The following is a 25,251-nucleotide window of genomic DNA, read 5'->3' as shown; positions in this document are numbered from 1 at the left end:
AGTAATACATGTGCTTTGGCCTCAGAATCTTTTTATAAGAAAGTTTAGTATTAGTTTTCTTTTTGGACACGTTACAGACAACAAATTAATAACAAATAAAACAATATTTGTTGATCAGTTTGTAGATATCAGGAGTTTTAATTCTTAACTTCCTTATATACATAATAGTGATTATTGTAGCTGCTGCTGCTGTTGTTGTTACAGATGAGGAAACCAACATCCACAAAAGTTAAGTAATAATATGTCCAAGTTCTCTTTCATAAGGGTCAGAGGTGGTATAAGCCCCACGATCTGTCTTATGGCAATGACTCTACTTTGTCCCCCTCATCTAAACCGCCTTTCTCACATTCTTAGAGAACTTGGCTTTTTCCATTCATGAAATTTGTTATATAGTCATTCAATATAGCTATTTCTATATTAAAAAAAAGTGTGTACATAATCTCTGACAGCATAATGAATACAGGTCTAAGGTTACTTTACATTCCTTTCTCCTTTGCACCATCTGAGCCCCTGAGGCCAAGGACTATGAACCTGAGAAATCAGGTCTATGAAGAACTTAGACTCCTGTTATGAAAAGTATATGTTTATGATCGTTACTCTGAGTTAGGGTTTTTATAGCAAAAACTATATTTAAATAAAGATTGATGAGACCTTTAATTTTAAAAAATTATGAAGTAAAACCTTAGTGGGGGACTATGGCAAAAAGTTGGGAATAAAATATTTTGCAAAATTGAGTCTCTTTCTCACCATTTAAAATGATAGGGTATAGAATAATATGTACTTGAATAAGATTGTGAGTAGAAATTTGCCATGTTATAGATTCTATAAAACTCTTGGTGCACTAAGGACATTTCACAGGTATTAATTGTAGTTATCACTTACAAAAATACCAGTGATGAGATCATTAGACACACCATCCAATCTAAACCCTAGGGAAAAAAAATTAGCTAATGCAAAAACAAGCTCTTAGGAAAGTACCTCAAAATTATATTATCTGCTAAGCTAATCTAGAAGGCCTAATGAATATTTAAATATATATTTATTTAAGTATACTCATTTTATAATAACAATTGGACTTGAATAAGATAAAACTCAAAATATCTTTTGTCTCATTTCTTTAAAAACCATCAGTATCATTTTAGGTAGGCGAACCTAAGAAAGGAATAAAAAAACAATACCTTCAACTCGAACACTCTGGTACTTTTTAAAAACCACCTCACCCTTGTTCTGACTGCCTAAAAATAAAAATGATTTAGAAGCAAGAAGGTTTGAAACAATCTTTGAGTCAAGTAGTATATAAAAGAAATTATAGGGGGTAACGTGTTCTATGCTATGTGGGAACAAGTATATAAAAATGTCAAAATAATAGCAATAAAAAGACTATAAACTTCATCCTCATGTCCAGTCAGGAAATGAAAGATCTTTGTACAGCCTCTGCTTTGAAAAAGTTAAAGAGCTATATGAGTTAAAGATGTTGCAGAAGCAGGTCATTACTACTCAGAAAGGATAAGGGTGAGAAATATGTACAATGTAAGAGTGGGTGTTTTAGAACTTTCTTTCCTTTCCTTTGTACACGGGCTTTCATGGGGAAAATAAAGGGCAGACAGGGTGTGTGCTCATGTTTCTTTGGGTGCGGGCGAGTTCTGGACAAAAGGCCAGTGTACTCACACATCCTCCTGCATCACGTTTCTTGTACCTTTCCTTCCCTTTGCTGTTGTGTGTCCTCCCTCTGCATGGTTCCAAGGCTCCAGGGCTCCTCAGTGTAGACCCCACCTGTACCTGTCTCCCAGGAAGCACCCCGTGTCCTGATCTTGTCTCTCCCTGTCGTCCCCTGCCGGCATTTACCTGCCCTGAACTCCATCCTCAAAAGTCTTGCTAGGTAACTTGCCAATTGGATAAATATTATACACTAAAATGTTTCTCACTGATAAATGCCAAAGTGTGTCATCCATCCTAGAAGACAGATCCTTTTGATGATTTATGTTGTAAAGAAAGTAGCACAGACATTTCTGGCAAAGCCAATAGAGCAAAATTCTGTGGGCCTTTGAAATTTTTCCAATTAAACATTTTTACCCATTTTCCTAAACTCTCTCTAACTCGAGCAAGACTTAAACCTTCCTAGGCTTTGTCTCATTTCCTAGTTCCAACAGGAAAACCCATAAAACATTAGATTTTTTATTTTGAGATACCCCTACCTTAAAGATGCCTTCATATTTACTTCATGTATATAAAGGGGGAGAGAAGATACACACACACACACACACACACACACATATATAATCTATATATGTATTAACTAAAAGTTTCATAAATTGAGTCTTTCAGCTTGAGTAGAAATTTTATCTATGTGATTATGTTTATTTTCTAGAGCTGCACAACCCATTACCACAAACACAGTGACTTAAAGCAACAACCATTTCCTAGCCCATAGTTCTCTGGGTCACAAGTCTGGGCAGGCTCCATTGAACTGTCTGCTTACATTCTCACGGGGCTGAAATCAAGGAGTCAGTCCAACTTGGCCCTTTATTTGGACCTTCTGGGGAAGAATCATTTCCAAACTCAGACAGTTGGCAGAATTCAGTTATTGCTGGTTATAGGGCTGAGGTTTCTCCTTCATTGGTGGCTGTCACATAGGGACACTCTCAACTTCTTAGAGGTCACTCTCAGGTCCTTGCTCTGAGGGTGTCTTCATCTCAACAACAGCTTCCTTCGCTGTTCATTCCTTTGGCTTCCAAGGTCCCTGATTCCCCTTCTGCCAGCAGCCAGAGAAAACTCCCTGCTTTTATAGGGCTCATGTGATTAGGTTGGCCCTCTTGGATAACCTCCTTAAGATCAACCGATTAGTAACTTTAGTTACATCAGGAAAATCTTTCTTGCCATGTAAGATAACATAACAACATGAATAACATCGGGAGAAAAGCTCATGGGGACCATCTTGGAATTCTGTCAACCACAGTGACTTCATAAAAATTTGCTTGTAATTCTTTAACAGTAATCTTTGTTTTTGCCCTTTTTCGTAGGTGATTTATGTACATGTCTTAGCTGTCTCCAATAGAAAGATAACTCCTTAGGGGAGAGAAGATTTTTTTTTTTCTCAACAAATTACATTGGAAGAGAGAGAGAGCTGAAATAAACAAAAAGGTAAACTATAAAGAGGGTGCTGAATTCGTTATCTCTAATGAGACAGCAAAGAGGTAAGTTGCAATTTAGGTAGGGGATTTAGAATCTTGCCCATGGAAATTAAATAGCAAAAAGTTGAAAATGTGGGTCAGGATGAAACTTGAAAGACAAACAAGAGACCATATATGATATGTTGGATATAAAACTAAATGTCACCCCAGCCGAAAACTGTAAGCTTGGAGTCTGCCAAGGATAAAGGCACTAAAACCAGATTGTAAGGGACTCAGAGGGACTCTGAGGCTCAGGTCGTAGTATAGATGCCACCGGAAGCAGTTATCTGGATACTGATCTCAGGCCACATCCTCTACCCTGACCTGGACCAATAACCTTCTCAGGGGCCTACATTTCTAAGTATACAACACAGCAGACTCTCTCCCTCCCCCACCTCCTTTTTTCCAGTGTCATTGACTTATTGAGAAATGAAACTTTATATATTTAAAGTATACAACATGATTTGAAATATGTATACTTTGAGAAATGATTACCACAATCAGGTTAATTAACACATGCATCCCCTCATCTAGTTATTTTTTTGTGTATGTGAGAACCCTTAAGATCTACTCTCTCAATAAATTTTAAGTATGCAATACAGTACTATTGATCATAGTCAACATGTGGTACATTAATTCCCAGAACTTATCCATCTTAGAACTCAAGGCTTCTACCCTTTGACCAGCATCTCTGCCCGTTTCTCCCTTCCTCCCAGCCCTTGGCAATCACCATTCTACTGTTTCCATGTTTTTATGCATTGACTTCTCCTTTTGTCTTTTTTGTAAATTCCACATGTAAGTCAGATCATATAGGATTTGTCTTTCTCTGTCACACATAGTAGGCTCCTAACGATAATCTACTCCTTCTGGCTAGATAAGTCCAGGATGCAAGTCCAGGAAGGCATAAATTTAAATAGAGTTGATCTTTTTGTGTAAGCTGTGTTATAATTTTTGTGTTCCTTTGTATATGCTTTATCTGTCTTGAACTTTTTGAAATGGATAAGATAATCTGTTATTAAATTAATAAACTAATTTATTAAATTTTGGAGAGTTTTATAAAGATTACAAATATCTTGCACATTAAATTTGTAACTTTGCCTTATTGAGTATTTGATATACTCAAGAGAACTCCTTTATCCAATTGGCAATGATAGTCTAAGAACACCTAACTAATAAAGTTTCTAAATAGTGTTAATATTTGAAAGATTTAAACCATCAAATTTATAAGCTAATATAGCATTAGTTAAGTAACAAGTAAAGCGCTTACAATTATAATACAGTATTAGATTTGCAAATATAGTCACAAGATTTGTGAAAGTAAAGGCTTATAAAACTGGAAAACAAAATTTATGCCTTGTATAAGCTGCATATTAACACAAACATAAGGAACTATAAATATTTTTGTGCAAAAAACACCTTTTGCAACTAAAAACTGAGTTACCATTATTAAACACTGAAGAGCAATATAATTGTAATTATGTAATTATAACTGTTTATTATGCACCAACTGCATGTCAGTGCATGTGGTACGTGCAGAGTTTGTTCATTTATTTGTTTTTGAAGATGAAAGATAATATAAACAAAGGACCTTGCTCCTTAAGTGTGTGCTGAACTGAGCTGAAAATGTTTTTAAATGTAAATATACTACCTCACATACTAGTTGGAATTCCTTTGATCACAAGTAACAGAAAGCTGAAGTCAAAGTGTTTTAATAATAAGAATGATAGCAATAACAACAAGAAGAAAGGGATTTAATGGTTCAAGTAATTTACGGAGTCCAAAGACAGAAGTACACCACTCAGCTCTCCTTTCCAGAAAAAAGCAGCTGCCTAAATGTGAGGAGTGTAGATAGCCACCCACAAGCAGGGTCCTGCAAGATCTTGAGCGGGGACCATACTCTTTCAGGACAGCCCCAGTAGTAAGCACAGCAAGGGAGAGAGGGCTTGGGCATTTCTGCCCCATGTGGGAAGCCACCAACAAGTAATCCTTGCTCTAAGGCTCCTTGTTGGGTTGACCAAGACTTTGTAAAATCTACATCCAGGTGTAGGTTCCCCTGCCCAATCCTGGCTCCCCACCCCTGCCTTCATAGGTGTCAGACCTGAATCACAGGGCTACAGGTTTTCACTGCCCAATACGCTTGCTCCACTTTTACTTTCCTCTGGTACTAAGCCAATAAGTCTTGGGCACTAGGAACTCCTCTCCATGTCTACTAACCAGAGGACCTGAATGGTTCAGCAGTTTAATAACATCACAAGGTCCACTTTCTGTCTCTCTGCCTCCTTTCCTCAGTGGCAGATTAGCCCTAAGGCTGTCACTCTTCGTGATAGCACCAGGGCCACAAGCATCACCTGGAGCTAACTGCTTCCTCATTCACAAACAATGGAAGAAAGGAGAATCTTTCTTCTTAGCATTCATGAAGGAAAGAACAGCTTTCTTCTCCTGATGCGACCCATCAAACATCTCCTTTTTGTCTCTTTGGCACCATTTGAATCATAATCTTATCCCAACCACATGATGAGATCCCATCCCTAGAACTGTTAGGAGATCAATTCCAACTGGCCTTCAAGGAGAGGAAGCTCTGGGTCCCAGAGGACAGAGAGAATGAATGATGGAGGGGCAACCACTAGATCTTCCTGTGATGCTTTTTTAAATGTTTCTCCTAGGAAGAAGAAACAATTCACATTACCCAGACCAGTAAACTTTTGGAGTTGACTCTTACTGTAGTCCACTGGATCATGCAACTGACCTAACATAAGCCCACGATGAAGGCTGGCTGCACAAAATACTTACTTCTATGATCAGCACCTAGGCAGGGTCCTTATTTTACAACTACTGGGCAAATGACCCTTTTGCACTATTAACAAACTCTTCCTATGTTTTTTTTTTTCTTTTTCCCACTGATTTTGAGCCCTAGGCCATTATTCACCTTTTTTTCCTTTTCCTCTTGAGTTAATAATATGCCTACATTTACTTATTCCTCAAGAATATTTTATATTTTTTAGCTGTTTGAAGCTGTTTTATAAAAAGTCACATACCAGTTAGGTTTTTAATTCCAAACTGAAAGGGTAAGCATCCTTGAATACTACTAACATTCCACCACAGAATTAGTCACATGAGGACACCACTGTTACCAACAATGGGCACAGACACTGGAGCATAAATGTCATCCCACCCAGTAATAAAAAATGGAGCAGATTCTGTAGGGTTCTTTCTTCAAGTCATTGGGTTCCCAATCAACCAAGGGCCAGTGGCTGCAGAGCCCTGGATGCAAGGGAAGTGGTAGGCGGAAGTGTTCCCGTCTATCAATTTCAATCTCTAGAACTGGAAGTGAGCTCTGCCTCATAAGGTGGAAGATTCTAGATACTAGATTCTTTGCATTTGTTTGTGTTCTGCAGCAGTCTCATGTATGATCCTCAGAAGGATTTTGGGAGTTTTCCTGAGTACCTACCTTCTATGAGAAAAGAATACACCAGTGCTCAAATGTCTCAGACAAGCCAAGTGTCAGTCACAACTGTCAACAATTTACTCCGTTTGGACTTCTTTGGGAAGCTGGTTACCATATTAATGATAACATTTGTATTTCCTTTTTGTTATGTTAGTGAGACAAAAATATATTGCCTTTAATAATGCTGAACCCATAGACTTTCACAGGGTACTCGCCACCATTTCTATAAACATTCATCTCTGAAAGATTAAATTCAACTCAGCAAATGTTTATTCAGCTCATAATAAATGTGAGATCTTGTGCTAGGCACTGGGGAAGACAAATTCGTCTTAAATTGTCACTGTGGTGACTACTTAGTTGTTATTTTAATACCATCATCACAGAAGAATTGGGTATTAACTATTCATGATCTACTTTTATATTTCACTGTCAATTTCCCATTATTTCCAATTCTACAGAAGAGCTCCAAAATCTCCACAATACATTTTTAGAGGTTAATCTTCACTACAATTTCTCCCTTGTTCATATTATGAATATCATTTTGGAATCCAAGCAATACATATGCATTTGAATATAAGATGCAACTTTTAAAGATGTTAATTATTTATATACCAAATTTACTACTACTATTATGTTGACAAAAGAACATTAGAAATTCACAAATGTAAGTATGTGCCGTGGGGATATATACTGTTTATGGTTGCTTTAGCGCTAACATGATATTTAGTAGGCGTTAACAGCAGGCTTATGAGAAAACATCGATCAGAGCTCTATTTCAATGCTGGAGCCTGCTGCCATCCTGTACTCTTTGAACTGATAAAAAGGTAAAGATCATGACTCATCTTTAAATTGAATTTTGAATCGACTCTTGTTGTCATGTTCATATATTTGTCACTTTGTGATTCATGCTAATTCCCCCCAAATCAATTCTATGAATACTTTTCATGGTCTTCTCTCTCACCCTTCCATTGTTCCACCTGAAATCAAGTCTTTGTCACACTTCATCACAGGGGTGATGAGGTCACACTGCATACTTTAATTTCCAGAGTGGTTAGCTGTTAGCTGGGAATCATTTAGGAGTAGCTACAGAAGAAGTAGTAGTTAAGACTTAGGTCTCTGCAGTCAAATAAGCCTAGGTTTCTCCCCACTGGCCATGTAATTTTAGGCAATTACATAACCTCTGTAAGCCTTAGCTTTCATGTCTACAGAGGAGCTAACAATAACGCTTTCCACAAATGACAGCTGGTAAGGATTAAATGACATGCTATATTTAAGACTCCTGTCATACCACCCAGTAATCCCAATCCTAGATATTTACCCAAGAGAAATAAAGACATATGCTACTCCCAAAACCTATACACGAATGGGTTTTTAAAGCAGCATTATACAGGCATGCCTGAGTGGCTCAGTCGGTTAAGCATCTTTCTCTTGATTTCGGCTCAGGTCATGATCTCATGGTTTGTGGGATTAAACCCTGTGCCGGGCTCTACCTGACAGTATTTGGGATTCTCTCTCTGCCTCTCTCTCTCTCCTTCTCTGAAAATAAATAAATAAACATTAAAAAACAATAAATACAGCAGCTTTATTCATGATTGCCCAAACTGGAAATGAACCTAATATCAACTGCTGAATGGCTAAACAAAATATGGTGTATCTCTACTGCAGAATACTATTCAGCAATCAAAAGGAGCAAACAACTGAAGTGACATAAGTGAAACTTAAAAGTATTATGCTAAGTGAAAGAAGGCAAGCCATTCTGGGAATGGCAAACTGTAAGAGCCAAAAACAATTCAGTGGTTACCAGGCTCTAGAGGTGGGGGTAGGCGTTTGACCACAAAGGGGCTCAAGCGAACTTTTTGAAGGGATGAAAATATTCTCTATTTTGGTGGGGTGGTGGAGACATGATTGTATACATTTGTCAACATTCACAGAACTGTATACATAAAAGGGTGAATTTTACTATATGTAACTTGTACCTCAATAACCTGACTTTTAAAATCACTAATGATACCATTAAACATTGATTAAAAAAATTTTTTTTGAACTTCTTGAACAATCGGGGCGCCTGGGTGGCGCAGTCGGTTAAGCGTCCGACTTCACCCAGGTCACGATCTCGCGGTCCATGAGTTCGAGCCCCGCGTCAGGCTCTGGGCCGATGGCTCGGAGCCTGGAGCCTGTTTCCGATTCTGTGTCTCCCTCTCTCTCTGCCCCTCCCCCGTTCATGCTCTGTCTCTCTCTGTCCCCCCCCAAAAAAAAACAAAAAAACAAAAAAACACGTTGAAAAAAAAAAACAAAACTTCTTGAACAATGTGCCTGGCACTAATAGACACTGTTAGTTGTTGTTACCATAATTATTATTAATGTTGTCAGTATTAGTGTCTAAGTTGACCATAGTCTGGAAAAACTAATAAATTGGGGACAGTTTTATTTACTGTAGAACATAGATTAGGATTTGGTGTATTTAATAGTCCAGAATTTGCATTGTTTCTATAGTGAAAATATTTTAACTCAATAAAGTAAAAGGTCTTAGGTGGAATGTTGCTAAACAATAATGATCATTACAAATAGCAGCTTTGTTGATCAAATATGAGCTGGACCTTGACAAAGTGCTATGTGTAATGCCAACTCTGAGCGAGGCCAGGGTGACTAGACCTCTGAGGAGTTATCGGATCCTTTTCCATTTGTCAGATTTGCACATCTAGGAAGTCAGTTTTTATCTGTTCACTGGGCGTTGACAAGGTTATAGAAGACTGATTGACATTAACTAATCTCATAAGGCATTGATGTATAAAGGCAGCATCACTCACCCGCAGAATGATGACTACCACTTGCCGTGTCATGACAGTTTCTCCTTGTGGGCTGATTTAAAGGGAAGCCTGATACAAATCAGCTTCCTGCATGGGTGGGGGGGGGGGGGTCCCTGTGAGGGTGAGTAGTTAGTCCTACAGGACATACAATCCAGGTCATTGTAAAAGCCTCATCAACCATTTCCATTTTCATAATTCACCAAAATCATTGCCTTTGTTTATTGGAGAGTGCAGGGTAAAAACCAGTAAACTCTTTTTGGCAACTCTCTTTTCTATGGATTCCATGCTCCCCACTTTTTAGCCTTGCTTCAGCTCTGGTACATTATCCCTGACAGAAGCAAGTGTTCTTGGTTACAGTCATACCTGTTTTTTCCCCCTGAGATTTGCCCTTATTGAATTGGTGTTCCCAAGTCACCTCTGCCCCACACTGAAGAGCTATTATCTAATGTTACTACTCCTGCAGGTGATCTCATCCTGTTTTGAATTGCTTTTGTTAGTTTAACAATCAAAGAATGTTTTAGTTATTTATTGCCCATAACAAGCCACCCCAAAGCTTGGTGGTATAAAATACCAGCAATCATTTCATTTTTTTTAAGTTTATTTATTTATTTTGAGAGAGACAGAGAGAGAGTAAGCAGGGGAGGGGCAGAGAGAGAGGGAGAGAGAGAATCCCAAGCAGGCTCCACGCTGTAAGTGCAGAGCCTGACTCGGGGTTCAATCCCACAAAACTAGAGATCATGACCTGAGCAGAAACCAAGAGTCAGATGCTTAAGGGACGGCACCACCTAGGTGCCCTGAAATCATTTTACTATTAACTCACTTGGTTTGGGAGGTTGACTGGACTCAGTCAGGTGGTTTTCATTCAGGGTGTCTCCTGCAATTGTAGTCACATGATAGCTGCTACTAGAAAATTCTGAATGTTTGCTCCTCACATGTCAGGCCGGAAAAACTCAGATAGCTGGAGTTTGGAACTTCTCTAGGCCCCTAGCATGTTTCTTTATCTCTGTATGTCTGTCCACATTGTCTGTCCAGCACACCAGCTTCGGGATAGCTCCCAGATTCATATTTAGGGGTGGTGGGAGGTTCCTCACCACAGTACAGACTTTCATATGTGTAGGATATTCTCATCCCATCATTCCAAGGGGAAAGAGAGGACAGAGGGGAACCAATAAGTAAGTAATAATGATCTACCCCAGCCTAGGAAATCTCCTGTCCGCATGAATATAGAAATTAAAAACCTATCAATACAAAACAGTACAAAAGAACTTAAATATATCTATTTAGTACATTATTTCTTAATTCTCTTTATTAATATATTAGTGATATATATATATATATATATATATATATATATATATATATATATAAATGGCTAGCGTTGCTTTGGTTTAGGCCACAAAAAGATTTAGAATTCACTGGGTTTTGTTTTTTGTTTTTTGTTTTTTTAACTGATCTGTAGGGGAGAAAAAAATTCTTCCCTACCTTCTTTGGGCCTAAGGATTAAATTGATACAAGACAGATTAGCAGGAGAAAAGCATACAAATATTACTGAATTTTTACATGTACATGAGAGGCTTCACAAGAGAATGAAGATTCATGAAGTGATCAGAGCAGGAAGCTTTTACACCTATTAGACAAAGAAACAATAAAATAAATAAAGACAAAGAATTGGTAAGACAAAGGGGTATGGGCTAGGAGCAGTACTTGGTGAAGAAGTAACTAGGAAAATAAGGATTCATTTTATGAGGTTTATTTGTACAAATTACTGGCCCCAAATTCCCTGTCTGTGGTGATAGGAATGTCTTACTTCTTCCTCCTACAGGGAGGGCACCTTTCACATGGGAGTTTTATCTCCTGCTTGCAGGGAACAAGGGTGGGTGGGGTGGGTCAGACTGACCTTCCTATGTCTGCTGTTTTCTCCAACTCCTTCAGCTTAAGGTACTCAATGTGTCAAGGTGTCATATTTAAGTGTAGCATGTCCTGAACCCCATCATTCTGGAAGTCTTAATCCATGGGTCTATGACTATGGGTCCCAAAGTCTTCTTGACTGGTCTTCCCACGAGGTAGAGAAAGCTTAATTTCCAGAGAAGACAGGTACAGACTCAATAGAGATCATGGGTACCTCTTTTATGTCAACACAGCATGAGATTAAAAGTTTGATGGAGGGGAGTCTGGGTGGCTCAGTCAGTTAAGCATCTGATTCTTGATTTCTGCTCATCTCATGGTCTGTGCTGAGAATGCAGAGGCTGCTTGGGATTCTCTCTTTCTCTCTCTCTCTCTCTCTCTGCCCCTCCTGCACTCACTCTCTCTCAAATAAATAAACTTAAAAAAAATAAAATAAAAAAAAATAAAAGTTTGATGGAGGCAGTACTTTTGTATTTGTCTCTTCCACAATGTGTTTCTAATAAGTATTGGTTGAGTTGAATTTCATTAATCCATAAAGATCCAATTTAAAGATTGAGGGGTGCCTGGGTGGCTCAGTTAAGCGTCTGACTCTTGACTGCTGGCCGTATGGAGCCTGCTTGGGATTCTCTTCCTCTCTGCACCTTCTCCCACTCAAGTTCTCTCTCTCTCTCAAAATAAATAAATAAACATTTTTAAAATAATAAAATAAAGACAGTGAGGGGCCCCTGGGTGGCTCAGTCGTTTAAGTGACCGACCTCACCTCAGGCCATGATCTCACGGGTTCGTGAGTTCATGCCCCTCATCAGGCTCCGTTCTGACTTCTTGGAGCCTGGAGCCTGCTTTGGATTCTCTCTCTCTCTCTCTCTCTCTCTCTCTCTCTCACTCTCTCTCTGCCCCTACCCTGCTTACACTCTGTCTCTCTCTCTCAAAAACAAATAAATATGAAAAAAAAATTTTTTAAATAAACAAACAGTCAGTGAAACTCTCTGGCCTGTTTAATTCAACTGGCATCTTACCACTTATATGAACTATTTGTACTTAGAGACCACAGTTAAGAAATGGAGTAGTGTTTTACAGTATTGATGTCCATAGGCAAAAGCACATCACACTGTTCCCCATCCCCTGCTTTGTCAGGCCCATGTTTAGAGCACGGCAGAAATCCCAAAGATTTAAAATCTTTGCACGTGGCCACTACATTTTCTCTAATCTTTAAGCCACTGAGACTTTGCCAATCCCACTTTTACCAGGTTTTCCCATAAGGTGTGAACAGGTGCCACAGACATCTGGTGGCTTGAGGCGGGGCTAACCCAGGTTTCCATCAGGTCCGAGGTAACTCTTAGCAGAGCAGTGGCAACGGCTGCTTGGGAAGGCCCGACACAGGGCCTGCACAGAGACTGCTGCCTCAGTTCCCCTGAGGCACAACACGGAGGAGACAGACCCTATAAGTGAAACTTTACTACACTGAGAAGGCCAATCCTCTGTTGATTCTAAGCTCAAGTGTAAGCTGCCCTCCAGCAAATTACGCTTTCAGACAAAGAAGCCTGTTCAGTAGCAATTCTCAGAAAAGTGCTCATTCCTGAAATTACCACACATCTTACCAACACTTCCTTTTTCCCTGTAACTCAATTTTTCTCACCTGCTGAGCTCCGTGGACGCTCAGACCAGTTAGTGTAATGTGGCCGCCAGGCTCAGAATAGAGCCCATCACCGAGGGCCAGCTAGCACCGGTGCACTCACACAGCACATGGTAACTGGTAATTCCACCGCTTATCTTCACGATGACCTTTGATTAGAATGTGTGTACAGCAAGAGGAGAGTCTGAAAGTAGTCCCACAAAGGAAGACACCTATTATTCACACACGTCTGAAGTTAAATAGACTTGTAGAATTATTCACAGCCTGATATTCTAGCAAAGCTAGTTGTTCCCAGAACAGTTATCAACAGTTACAATATAAAGATGAGAAAGGAAGCATCCACATTATAGCTTTATTTAAATGACCTAGGGATTTTCTCATGGGTAGCATTTATCTACATTCCCATTTAGCCGTACTGCAAATCACTCATTAACAAATAGAAGAAGAAAATTAAAAAGGAAGGAACAGAAGACTTCCCCCCCCCCCCCCCGCCACCCAGGGCAGGTGGAGACACTGTGTCCCCCTTAGGAACCACACTTTAGTTCCTTGTCTCGATGATTAAAGTATTCAAAACATGTTGGTTGAACTTGCACACACTACTGCTGGAAGTGAAAATTGGTACAACCACTTTGGAAAACTGTTTGATGATTTCTATGGAAGGTGGAAAATATGCAAAACCAATGATCCATCGGTATTCTTCTGATGTTAAAAAACAAAATTGAGCCAAGTGAATTTGAAGATCTAATGAGCTTTCTTAAATAATGCATGAATCAGGCAGCATCCCACCTAGCAAGTATAGGGAGCTGGGCTGAACTGCTGAAAAGGAAAGTGTTTTAAAGGCAGAGAGAGGGACTTTAAAAAGTGGGGGGGATTTGTTTGCAAGGAATACATTATTTAGGTGAGGTTGCCCTCCCTAAGAAGGAGGGGGTGTCTCGGGGATAAGCTAAATTTCAGTTTGGCTGGTTAGAGGGTACATTCCTGAGGAGTTTGAAACCACAGTTAGGTTAGGTATGAAATCTTGGTGACATGAGACCTTGACATAAATGACTCCATCTTGGGCCTGTGGTTTTCTTTTTAACACTTAGAAATGCAAGTGCATGTGCACCAAAACACATGTGTAAGAATGTTCGTGGCAATGGTACTCATAATAGCCCCAGATTGGAGACCTACATCCCCAGCAATGGTGAATTGGATAAACAGTGATATACAGTGGAATTCTATCAAACCAGGAGAACAAACTAACTGCAGACCTATAGAAAAAATACTTGGGTGAATCTTCCAAACATACTGTTTTATGAAAGATGCAAACACAAAAGAATACAAACTGGGGGCGCCTGGGTGGCTCAGTCAGTTAAGCCTCCAACTCTAGGTTTCAGTTCAGGTCGTGATCTCACAGTTCATGAGTTCCAGCCTCGCATCGACCTCTGGGCTGACAGCACAGAGCCTGCCTGAGATTTTCTCCCTCTCTCTTTGCTTTCCTCTGCTCTCTCTGTCTCTCAAAATAAATGAAGTTTAAAATTTTTTTTAAAAAAAGAATACAAACCATATTATTACATTTATATAAAGTTTAAAAATAGGCAAAGCTAATGTGTGAGGTTAGAAGTTGGCAAAGCTGCCAGCTTTCGGGGAGTGGCAGCGATAGAGGAGCACACAGGAAGCATTTCTGGGGTCCTGGAAGCGTCCTGTTATTTGATCTGGTGCTGGTTACATGGGTGTGTTCACTGTTCACTATCAGAAAATTAGCCGAGCTGTCCACGTGTGATTCGTGTCATTTTCTGTGTCCTGTGATGCTTAACGAAAAAGTTTACATAAAACAATTGTGTTGTTTTGCATGTCAGGTGCTGAGGAGCAGAAAAGAAAACTGGGGTTAAGACAGTTTTCACCCTCCTGGAGCTCATAAGCTTGAGGGGAGAGGCAGACATTCAAGGAGATGATTCTGGGATAGCATGGAGGCCCCAGGGCAGAGGCCTTGAAATGGACAATAGGAATGGGGAGCAGGAATCTGGGGAGCTTCCCAAGGGTGGTGAAGGCCACCTGATGCTGAAATGATTACTCAGAACCAGCCTCATTAAAAAAGACAGGGTACCTTAACAGGAAAGGGAAGCAGGCAAAGCCCCCAAGGTCCCAGGGAAAAGCAAGCATACAAAGGAGCCTATTGGGTCTCTCAAAGGAGGGGTAAAAAGTCCTGCAAGGCCTCTGACTCATTTCAGTTCATAGTGGAAAAAAATCCACAGTTTTCTGCCTGAGAATCAAGACCACATACTTTAACACAACTTACCTGCTAGTTCCTGGAAATTCCTTTGCGCAGGAAGGTAAGAGAGTCACTGGTCAGAAAATACGGTCTCCCTGTAGTCTTGCACACTTTGTTTCTAGTCAGTCTGTCTTGAAAGGTGCAATGAAGTGAGAGGCACTAACAAGATGTTCTGTTTGCAGTAGACACTAGAAAGAAGGACTGGGAACTTCATACTGTCACAGGCTTAAAGGAGAGTTGACTTCTTTAAGGGTTTAGTCAGTTTGAAAGGTTGACACTGCAAGCCTGCAGGGGAGAAACAAATATTTTCCCTCTACCCTGCTAGCCTGAGACCCCCCATAATAAGAGACAAATAACAAGAGAAAAACATACATGAGAGATACCCAGGAAAACTGAGCAACTCTCTGAGATGGCCCAAGCCACCACCTTAAATAGCATCTTTAGCTAAAAGACCAAAAGGAAGATGTTGGAGGAAGGGGAAGCCAGTTATGGGAGGTTACCAGGCAAAGCACAGAAACGAGGGGTAAGATCATTATGAATATTTAAGCCTGTGACTTCTCCACTGATACGAATTTCTGGTGATCTAGCTCAGCCCCTTCTTCCTGGTAGAGAGGGAGACACCTTTACAAGTAGAAGTTTCCTTTATAAATATGCATTTTCTTTACAAAAGGATGACTTCTGCTCTGCTTTCTAAGCTTCTCTGTGTCTATTGCTCAAAATAATCCTTATGCCAAAGAGGCATATTTTGGGGTGGCATGTTTTACTTCCTTTCAAGCCCATAAGGGATATAATACCATATCCAAAAGTTCTTCTTTCCTTACTGTTAAAGTAACCGGTGAGGCTCAAAATGGAGTCATGCATGTTAAGCACCAGGTCAGCAAACCAAAACTTAAGTAAGTTTCTGTGGTAGGCTTTCCCATAAGAGTAATGCCTATGTCAAGCAATCACCACTTGCCTGCTTGGCACAAGTTACCTGACCCATTTCCAAGACTTCCCTTTGCTGCATATAAGAAAACTAACCCTACCTTAACCAAAAAATAAATGCCCAGTATAACTTCCTTGCTCCTACTCACTTTGGTTACAAAAGTCTCTTGCCCTGTACAGCTTATTGGAGCTTCTCTCTATCAGCTAGATTGGATACCGCCCAATGCATGAACCACTGAATAAAAGCCTACTAGATCAGTAGATTGTTGCGAGAAATTTACTTTAAACATTGACTAAGAAATTGCTTTTCTTCTTATCACTATTTCCCCATGTTTACATAGAAATATGCACCTAAGGACTTGAGGTTTACAAGATTCCTTTAAAGCCAACCAGCTAAGCCTTTCTAAAAGGAAAAGGCATTCTTTAGTATGAACATCTTAGGAACTTGTAGCAAATTGCTGACTCTTTTGTTTCATTTGTACTTGAATTAATCAACCTCTTGTATGGGTGACCCTAGCTTGTTCTCCACAGCTACCACTTGCTGATTCAGTTTCAGAAGACTGTTGGATGAGCAACTCCTTGTGAGGGACCAGGAACCCCCTACCCACTGTGCTTAAGGGACTTTAACTTGAAGCCTAGAAATGAAGGTTTTAGCATTCTTCACCCAAGAAAAAGGAAATGTTTAAAAATAACTAAAAATAAAGTGCTCCAGGGGAACATTGGTGGCTCAGTCAGTTGAGTGTCTGACTCTTGATTTCAGCTCAGGTCATAACTCACGGTTCGTGGGTTCTAGCCCCACGTCGGGTTTTGGGCTGAGTGTAGAGCCTGCTTGGGATTCTCTGTCTCCCTCTCTCTCTGCCCCTCCCCAACTCGTGCTTGTGCACTCTCTCTCTCTCTCATTCAAAATAAATAAATAAAACTTAAAAAAGATAAAAAAATAAAGTGCTCCATTAAAATACTAAGATACTGGGCTCTGTATTCCAACATAATAAGTTTCCTTCTTGCAAGTTGCAGAGTCATGCTCCTCAACTCTTTCTCCCAGTGACTTAACTCAAGAAACTAGAATATTTGACAAAATCCTTTAATTCTTCACATGCATCTCCCCACCTACCCCCACCACCATAAGACCTTAAGGCACTGAGGCAACTTAAGTCCTAAGGATCAATCACTTAGGTATCCCATAGCTCTGCAAAGTAGTTGTGGAGATTTAACTGCGATGTGTTCCCAGGTCTGAGCTATATATTAAAAGGAACAAACTATATCACCAAGAAGGAGACAAGATTTGCAAAATCCTTTCTCTAGAGGAGAGAACATAAACTGGAATCTTGAGTTATGGGAAAGGAGAAATGAGAGATGGAAAAAACAAATCTGAGTCAAGAGCCAACATCCTAGGACAGAAGGAGGGAAAGAAGAAGGGAAGGAGGGAAGAAGAGAAGGAGGGAAAGAAGAAAGGAGGGAAGGAAGGGGATTCTATTCTCTCTGACTGAGTCACCCATTCCAATGCTATCTGTCTCCTGCTCAGAACAGAAGATTGTACCAGGTTCTCTTATTCACCTGGCTTCTGCTTACCAAATCTGTAGCCACTTAACTAAAATGCGGTAAGAAAAGGGCCCTGGAATACTGATCTTATTAACTTGATCTTGGTCCAATGGTGATGGCAAACACCCAACTCTGAGCACATGGTATCTAGTAGTACTATGGATGTTTACACATGTTGTGATAGTTAAATAGAATAATGTCTGGGTTCCTATTGAGACATCAATCATTCAGTGTGAACCTACTGTGTGCAAGGCACAATAATAGGTTCAATTTTGGCATAAAAATTTACACACGTAAGGCGAAATACACTCTAACACTGTTTAAGCAGCCTCTAACATTTATATATGAGCACTTACAGATTTACAAAATAGACCATCTTAATGGAATGAAACATATCTTTTCTTGATAATGGATATAAATCAGTAGAGTTAAATGGTGAAATGAAATGGTTTGAGAGTTCATAGCAGTTATTCTTTCTGAGTGTCAAGGTGGGAATGTTGATTTATGTTAAGACTATGGGAAAAAAGAATAAAATAGCCTCCATAAACATTAATTCTCCTGGGCAAAACTCTATTCTCTGGCAAGGAAAAAAAAAATGAGACATAGCCCCTACTCACTTCTACTGAAAAAGAGATCAATGCAGTTGAAGTAGAAAGTGGTTCTCAGCTCTGGCTGCAAGCTAAAATCCTCCGGGGCATTTTTTTTTTAAATGTCAGGGTCCCCAGCAAATACATTAAATCAGAATATGTGGGGTAGAATCTGGCATTGAGAGTTGAGAACTACAGGACTTAAGTGAACAGAAAATTTAGAATTATCTAATTAGGTGATTTTTAAAATAATTATTTTTAAATTGTTGAGCCTTTTCTTCAAACCCAATTAAAGCAAACTAATTAAGTACATAAATTTGGGCTGTGCTGGCTTAATAAAGGTTGGGAAGGCAGTGTTGGGGCTGGAAATGGGAAATCCAGACTAATGGCTGTTCACACATTCTATCCTGCTTTCTGTCCTCCAAGACCCTGAGTGGTTCTGGCCTTCCTGAAGCCAAGAAAAACTTCTTATCTGAAAGATTCAAATGTTTCATATGATAGATTAGGAAGAGGAGACCCAGATGCTGCATATTAGTGCTTAGGAGTGGATTAATAAATAGTCTTCGTAGATATCTATTACAAAAAATATTACAACAAGTGCAGGCCTATAAGAGATTATAAGATGTCTTATAAAAAGCTTCACAATGAGGGATCATCTGTCCACATTGGTTTAAATGTGAAGTCAGTGGAATGGACGAGATGAATTCACCTGATTCTATTTCCATCAATCAACCCCTGTTGGAGCCAACTTTTCCAGTAGAGGGACATTGAGACTACTGTTGAAACAGATTTTTAAAAATATATTAGCTTAAGCTGTTAATTACTGTTGTTGTGTAATGATTCATTTATGATAATTAATGTATTAATTCTTTGTACTTGTGCCCTCAAGAGATTCTGTGAAGGGTGCAATTTTAAAAATTCAACAAATATAAATAATAGGCAGTAACTGTCCAAGCAGTACCATTTAAGTGCTATTTCATGAATTATAATATTTCAATTCCATTAACTTAAAAGGATTAGCTACTAAGGTATTGTTGTATTCTAGTCCCATTTCATATTAATTCCTCTTGCAATACCAATAACATCAAAGTCTGCACAGCATCTTGCCTTCACAGGATCTTTCTTCATAGTGAAAGCAAGAGTATAAAAGAGAGAGATAGGAAGTACTCCAGTTCATTAAACTCACCAACTATTTATGGAATGCCCACTGCGTACTGGACACTGAGACAGACACAAAGACGCGTGAGTCACGGCCAGTGGTCCAAGGCAAGCTAATGGGCTCTACGATGTAATAGCTCCAATTTATCAAGCACCAACAATGGACTAGATCCATGTATCTCACCTTTAATTTTCTTAAAAAAAATTTTTTTTTAACGTTTATTTGTTTTTGAGAGACAGAGAGAGACAGAGCACAAGTGGGGGAAGGACAGAGAGAGAGGGAGACACAGAATCTGAAGAAGCTCCAGGCTCTGAACTGTCAGCACAGAGCCCAACATGGGGCTCGAACTCAAGAGCTGTGAGATCATGACCTGAGCTCAAGTCAGACGCTTAACCAACTGGGCCACCCAGGAGCCCTACGCCTTTAATTTTCTTGATGATGGTGCAGAGTAGGAATTCTAATTTCTATTTTACAGACGAGGGAAGATTAAGAAGAATTTAATAACTTACCTACAGCCACCCCACTAGTGTTTAGCGGAGCTGGAATTTGAACCCAGGGGTGAGTTGCTGGAAAATTCTGCCTTTCCCTAGTAGAATACATAAGAGACTCCTGGCAAAATTGCAAAGTAAGCAATATTTGTCTTTGGTTTCCCTGCCAGCTCCGTGTTGTATGATCTCATTTCTCTATTGGAGTCTTTGCCAATATTCTACCTCTACATTTTATGCTTTTATACTTCTCCACCTCTTTCCCAGTACTTTCTTTATTGTTCTCTGGATTCTAAGCACAACATAAAAACAGTATATTTAGATATACCCCCTCCACTAAGTCCCCACTACTCTAGACCAGAGCTGTCTAATAAAACATTCAGTAATAACAGAAATGTTCTACATCTGCACGGTCCAATATGGTAACCACATGTGACTACTTAGCACTTGAAATGTGGCTAGTATGACTGAGGAACTGAATTGTTGACTTTATTTTAATTAAGTTAAATTTGAATTTAAGTTTAAGCAGCCACACATAGCTAGTAGCTATCACCCTTGACAGCACAGCTCTAAAACCTTCTCCATTCCTTCTGTGTTTAAAGCCTTCCTTGTCTAGGGGCACGTGAGTGGCTCAGTTAGTTGAGTGCCTGACTCTTGGTATCCACTCAGGTCATGATCCTGGGGGTTATGAGATTGAGCCCCTCATTAGGCTCCATGTTAAGCAGGAAGGCTGCTTGGAATTCTCTCTCTCTCTCTCTCTCTCTCTCTCTCTCCCCCCCCCCCTTCTGCCCCTCTCCCCCACTTGCTCTCTTTCTAAAATAAAATTTTAAAAATTAAAAAAAAAACACTCCTTGTCTATGTTTGACTTTTCCAGAGCCTGTTCATCTAGGACACAGTGTCACTTACCTCATCTAATACATTAATGGTGATTAATGTGTATGTGTAATACCCAGAAAAATGGTTGCATTGGAACAGAGGCCTTCTGGATATGAAAATGTGAATTTTCAGATGCAATGACAGGACACTAAGGACTGTTTTTTTATCAAAAGGATCTTTAAGTTCCATTAACAGCCAGATGTTAGGTAGCCTTACATATTTTTGGTCATATTCAGCCTTTATGCTAATCAAACAATTTGTATCACATACCTTATCACAGAACCCAGATGTTTTCAACTATTTTTTCAAAGTACTTTTCTTGGTGTACATATTGTTCTGTTTTCTGCTTTCTTTCTATACCAGAACCCAAAAAGTTAACACCAACCGGAGTACCCAGTTTCGTGTAAAATACTGCTGCCAGGAACCCAAAGGTGAAAGCCACATGCAAGCTGTCCCGCTCCTGTCGCTGGTATCTGGGAGGTGCTAAAAAGTCTACAACAGGCTCGTCACCCCAGTTATTGAATTTTTCCTTAGAGTTACAAAATTGAAGGTTTTCAGAGTAGATAATTGAGACGGAGCCACGTGTGTGCCTGAGACACAAAAGCAGACAATAAGGGCTGACCTTACCTAATCAAGGGACTTTGGGAAAAGAGAAAACTGCATAGCGCTGGGGGAAGGTGGGTCATGAATCAAAGCAGAAGCTGAAATCCAAGCATCAAATAGCACAAATCGAAATCACACTCCAGGTGGGAGGGGACCGGGTCAAAGAGACCTAGAAGACAATACAAGTTCTGGAAACTGACTTTGAGGATCTTTGGCTCTCTGGTAGGTTTTTCCATGTGACATCAGGTGATCACCCAATCTTACCTAATCTTAAAGCAAAATGACAGGATATGTGAGGATTTGCCTTGCCCTAACACATTCCTTCTTTCATGTACACGAATTCAGTGCCAATCCCTGAATAGGCCATATGCTGTTGGCCTCTAACCTCGGGAAACTGGCATAGTAGGTGTGAAATAATAAGAAATATATATATTGGTCTCTGCCTCTGATTCCTGCTAATATTTGGTCTTTGACCTCAGCTCCTGACACAGAACTCCTAACTCTCTTGGAATTCTTTTGTTCCAATGAGGTGATTCCTGGTGGGCCTCTGGATGGGGTCTGGTCACCAGAAAGACCAAATCATGGTTGAAGCTTGAAACTTTCAACTCCACCACTCTTCTCCAGAAAGGGAAGGAAGCTAGAGATTGAGTTAAGATTGATTATGCCTATATGCCTATATGATGAAGTCTTCACAAAAGTCCTGAAAGTACGGAGCCCTGAGAACTTCTGGGTTGCTGAATATATTCATGTGCTGGGAGGGTGGTCTACCCCAACAGCATGGGGACAGAAGCTTTTGCACTTGGGACCCTTCCACACCCCCACATTACATATTTCTTTTTCTGGTTGTTCATCTATATCTTTTATTATATGTTTGTAATAAAAGTAAATGTAGGAAAGTGTTTTCCCGAGTTCTGTGAACTCTTCTAGCAAATTATCAAATCCAAGGAGAAGATTGTGGGAACCTCCATTTTTAGCCAGTTGGTCAGAAATACAGGTGACAATGTGGGATTTAGGGTTCATATCTGAAGTGGAGGCAGCCTTGTGGGTCAGCCCTTCACCTGTGAGATCCATGCTAACTGCAGGTAGTGTCAGCACTGACTTGAACTGTAGGGCACTCAGCTGGTGTCAGAGAATCGGTAGGTGTGGGAGAAACCCCACACATTTGGTGTCAGTCTCGGGAATATGAGAGAAAAGGAAGGCGCAGGAGTATCTCCCAGACAGCAGGCCAAGGAAGGAGGGCACCCACAGAAAACAGTGAACAGATTCTTAAAACAAATACCTCTGAATTTTCACTGAAAAACAACCTAGGGAAAACCACCCTGGGAGGTACCATCAGTGTTTATTCTCAGAAATGTTCTGATTCTCTCATTCACAACCGGCCCGTCTTCACATACAAACACCATGTTGCTCTATTCTTATTGAAACTAGAGGATTGCCCTTCGAGAAGAGCATTACGGTTGACATTTCTATCCTTAAGATATGGCTCTTCTCCTCCAGTGCCCAGAGCCTCTCCCTTCAGGTACCTAGCGTTCAACTTTAGGTCACCAGGTGGGAGGTACCAAGATTTCATAATGGAATATTAATTTAGGTAAATAAAATAAAATCTCTTTTTAAAGGGTTTGCAACCATTAATTTTCTGTCTTTTGAAGATGACTTTTTTCAGTGTTCAGGTGGACAGCCCGTGCTTTGGCTTCAGGACGAGGGGAGAGAGGACTGGACGTTCCCTTGTCTGGAGCTGATTCGTGTCATGGACCTTTACCCGCCGTTGGAGACGGTGACTCTGTTGTGCTCACTGCTCTCACTCCTCAGGTTTCTTTCTGGGTATGTATGAAAAGGAGCTTATTCTCCCTGACAGAGCCTTTTTGATTTGACAGAAGGGTGTGAGATATATTCACTTGAGTGAGGAAAAAGGAAATTGGGGTCTGTTTGTATTTCCTTTAGGCCATAAGCTTCCTAAGCGAAGACTGTCACGTTTTTACTCCTTAGTGGACTGTAACAATAGCATAATATTCTGCATCTAATTAGTCATTTCATTAATTTTATTGGAGCCACAATGGTGACCACTGGCCTATTTCGAGGGAATCGCCCTTGGCATACAGGCTTAAAGACAGCCTGTCTCGTATGGAGAGGGCGGTGCACTTTACCAAAGATGACAATTCGACTATTCACTGCTTGGCACTGCTATCCTGCCTTGTGTTTCTCATTCCCTCCAGTGCTCAGGCCTGCCAAGGCCCCCGCATGGGAACCTGCGGGTGCCCACAACCTGAGGAAGGCGGGGAGGGGCAAAGTTTCCACTGTGCTATGATTTGTTGCTTCAGGATATCGGAGGACCAGCCTTTACCAATGGATTACTGTTTTGTAAATTATGAAATAATTTGAATATACGTATGTGTACATATGTGTGTATAAAAGTGTGTGTATCCTTTTTTTTATTCAAAAGAAATTATTCTCAGAAAGGTCACAGGGGCATTTGGGTGGCTCAGTCCGTTGAGTGTACGACTTCAGCTCAGGTCATGATCTCTGGCTTGTGAGTTTGAGCCAGCCCATGGAGCTCTGTGCTGACAGCTTGGAGCCTGGAGACTGCTTCAGATTCTGTGTCTCCCGTTCTTTCTGCCCATCCCCTGCTCACACTCTGTCTCCCTGTCTTTCTCTCTCTCTCTCAAAAGTATATAAACATTAAAATAACAATTAAAAAAGAAAAGAAAAGTCACAATTGTTTAAGAATCTTTGCCAAATTCATAATCTACATAATGGTGAATATTCAAACTAACTTCCCTCACTTTTAATTACTTTTCCAGGCTCTTCCAAGGGAGGTCACGATAAGCTCCTATCAACCCCTAGCGGGGTGCTCCTGTTGTCCAGGCCCACCCAATTCCAAGGTCCAAAGCTGCAAGAGATGTAATTTTCACACCTCAGAGAGTTTACTTTCTGTCTTCAGAAGCCAGCCACTGCCCCCAGTTTTCTCATAACAGTTCATTCTATAAACAGTGACTTAAGGAACAAATGGTTAAGCAGGAAGATTAGCATGTTTGCATGGTTTTATAGCCGCTGCTTAATTTTTCTGGCACAAAGTACAACTAACATTTGAGTCTGTCTCACCATGAAGAAATGGAGATTACGTTATTACTGAAAATAATTCATTTTGTTGTCTTCTCACAGCCGAGACGCCTAATCTTTCCAAAGTCATCTAAGGATCCCCCTTTCCATGACAACTCCATCCAACGTGGCTTTCTTCCTGCCCTGGTGTTTTATTACATGTAAGTAATAATTTACATTCTTACATCATTTACATGATGCTTGGTATATTTTTGCCAAGAGGAGGAAAAAAATTACAAATGTGTGGAGGACAGGGACTGGATTCTATGCAGTATTTCTTGGGAAGGTCACTCACCATCTGAAACAGTGTTAGGTACGTGGGGACTCTCTCTCCATAAATATTTGCTAAAAGGAAACTAGAAGCAAATGTTAAGTCACACTCAAACCCATGAATCACTGTGGCTGATAATCAGCTTTTACAAAGAATTCAAATAATTTCACAACTATTGCCTTCAATCACTGAGATGCCATTTTTCTGATTTTTGCACTTGCCATTCAACCACATATTTCTCAAATAGGCTTTTAACCAGAAAGTCTGGCATTGGAAGGAAATCATGCACTGTACTTCTGGCCACTTCGGCAGATTTCTTTAGATGAAAATGTCCAAATTTTTCCCATGTGGAAACAATGAGATACTTCTCCAGTTCACAAATCCATTTGTGACCATGCAAAGTGAAAGAGGTGGCTGCTCACTGATCATTCTGGGAGACAAAACTGCCATTTTCCTGTGTTATGTGTAATGGCAGTTTCCTGGTCAAATCCATAGCTTTC

The sequence above is a fragment of the Panthera onca genome, chromosome C2 (assembly GCF_046562875.1).
Source record: "Panthera onca isolate mPanOnc1 chromosome C2, mPanOnc1 haplotype 2, whole genome shotgun sequence".
Lineage (NCBI taxonomy): Eukaryota > Metazoa > Chordata > Mammalia > Carnivora > Felidae > Panthera > Panthera onca.
This window is presented reverse-complemented; position numbering follows the sequence as displayed.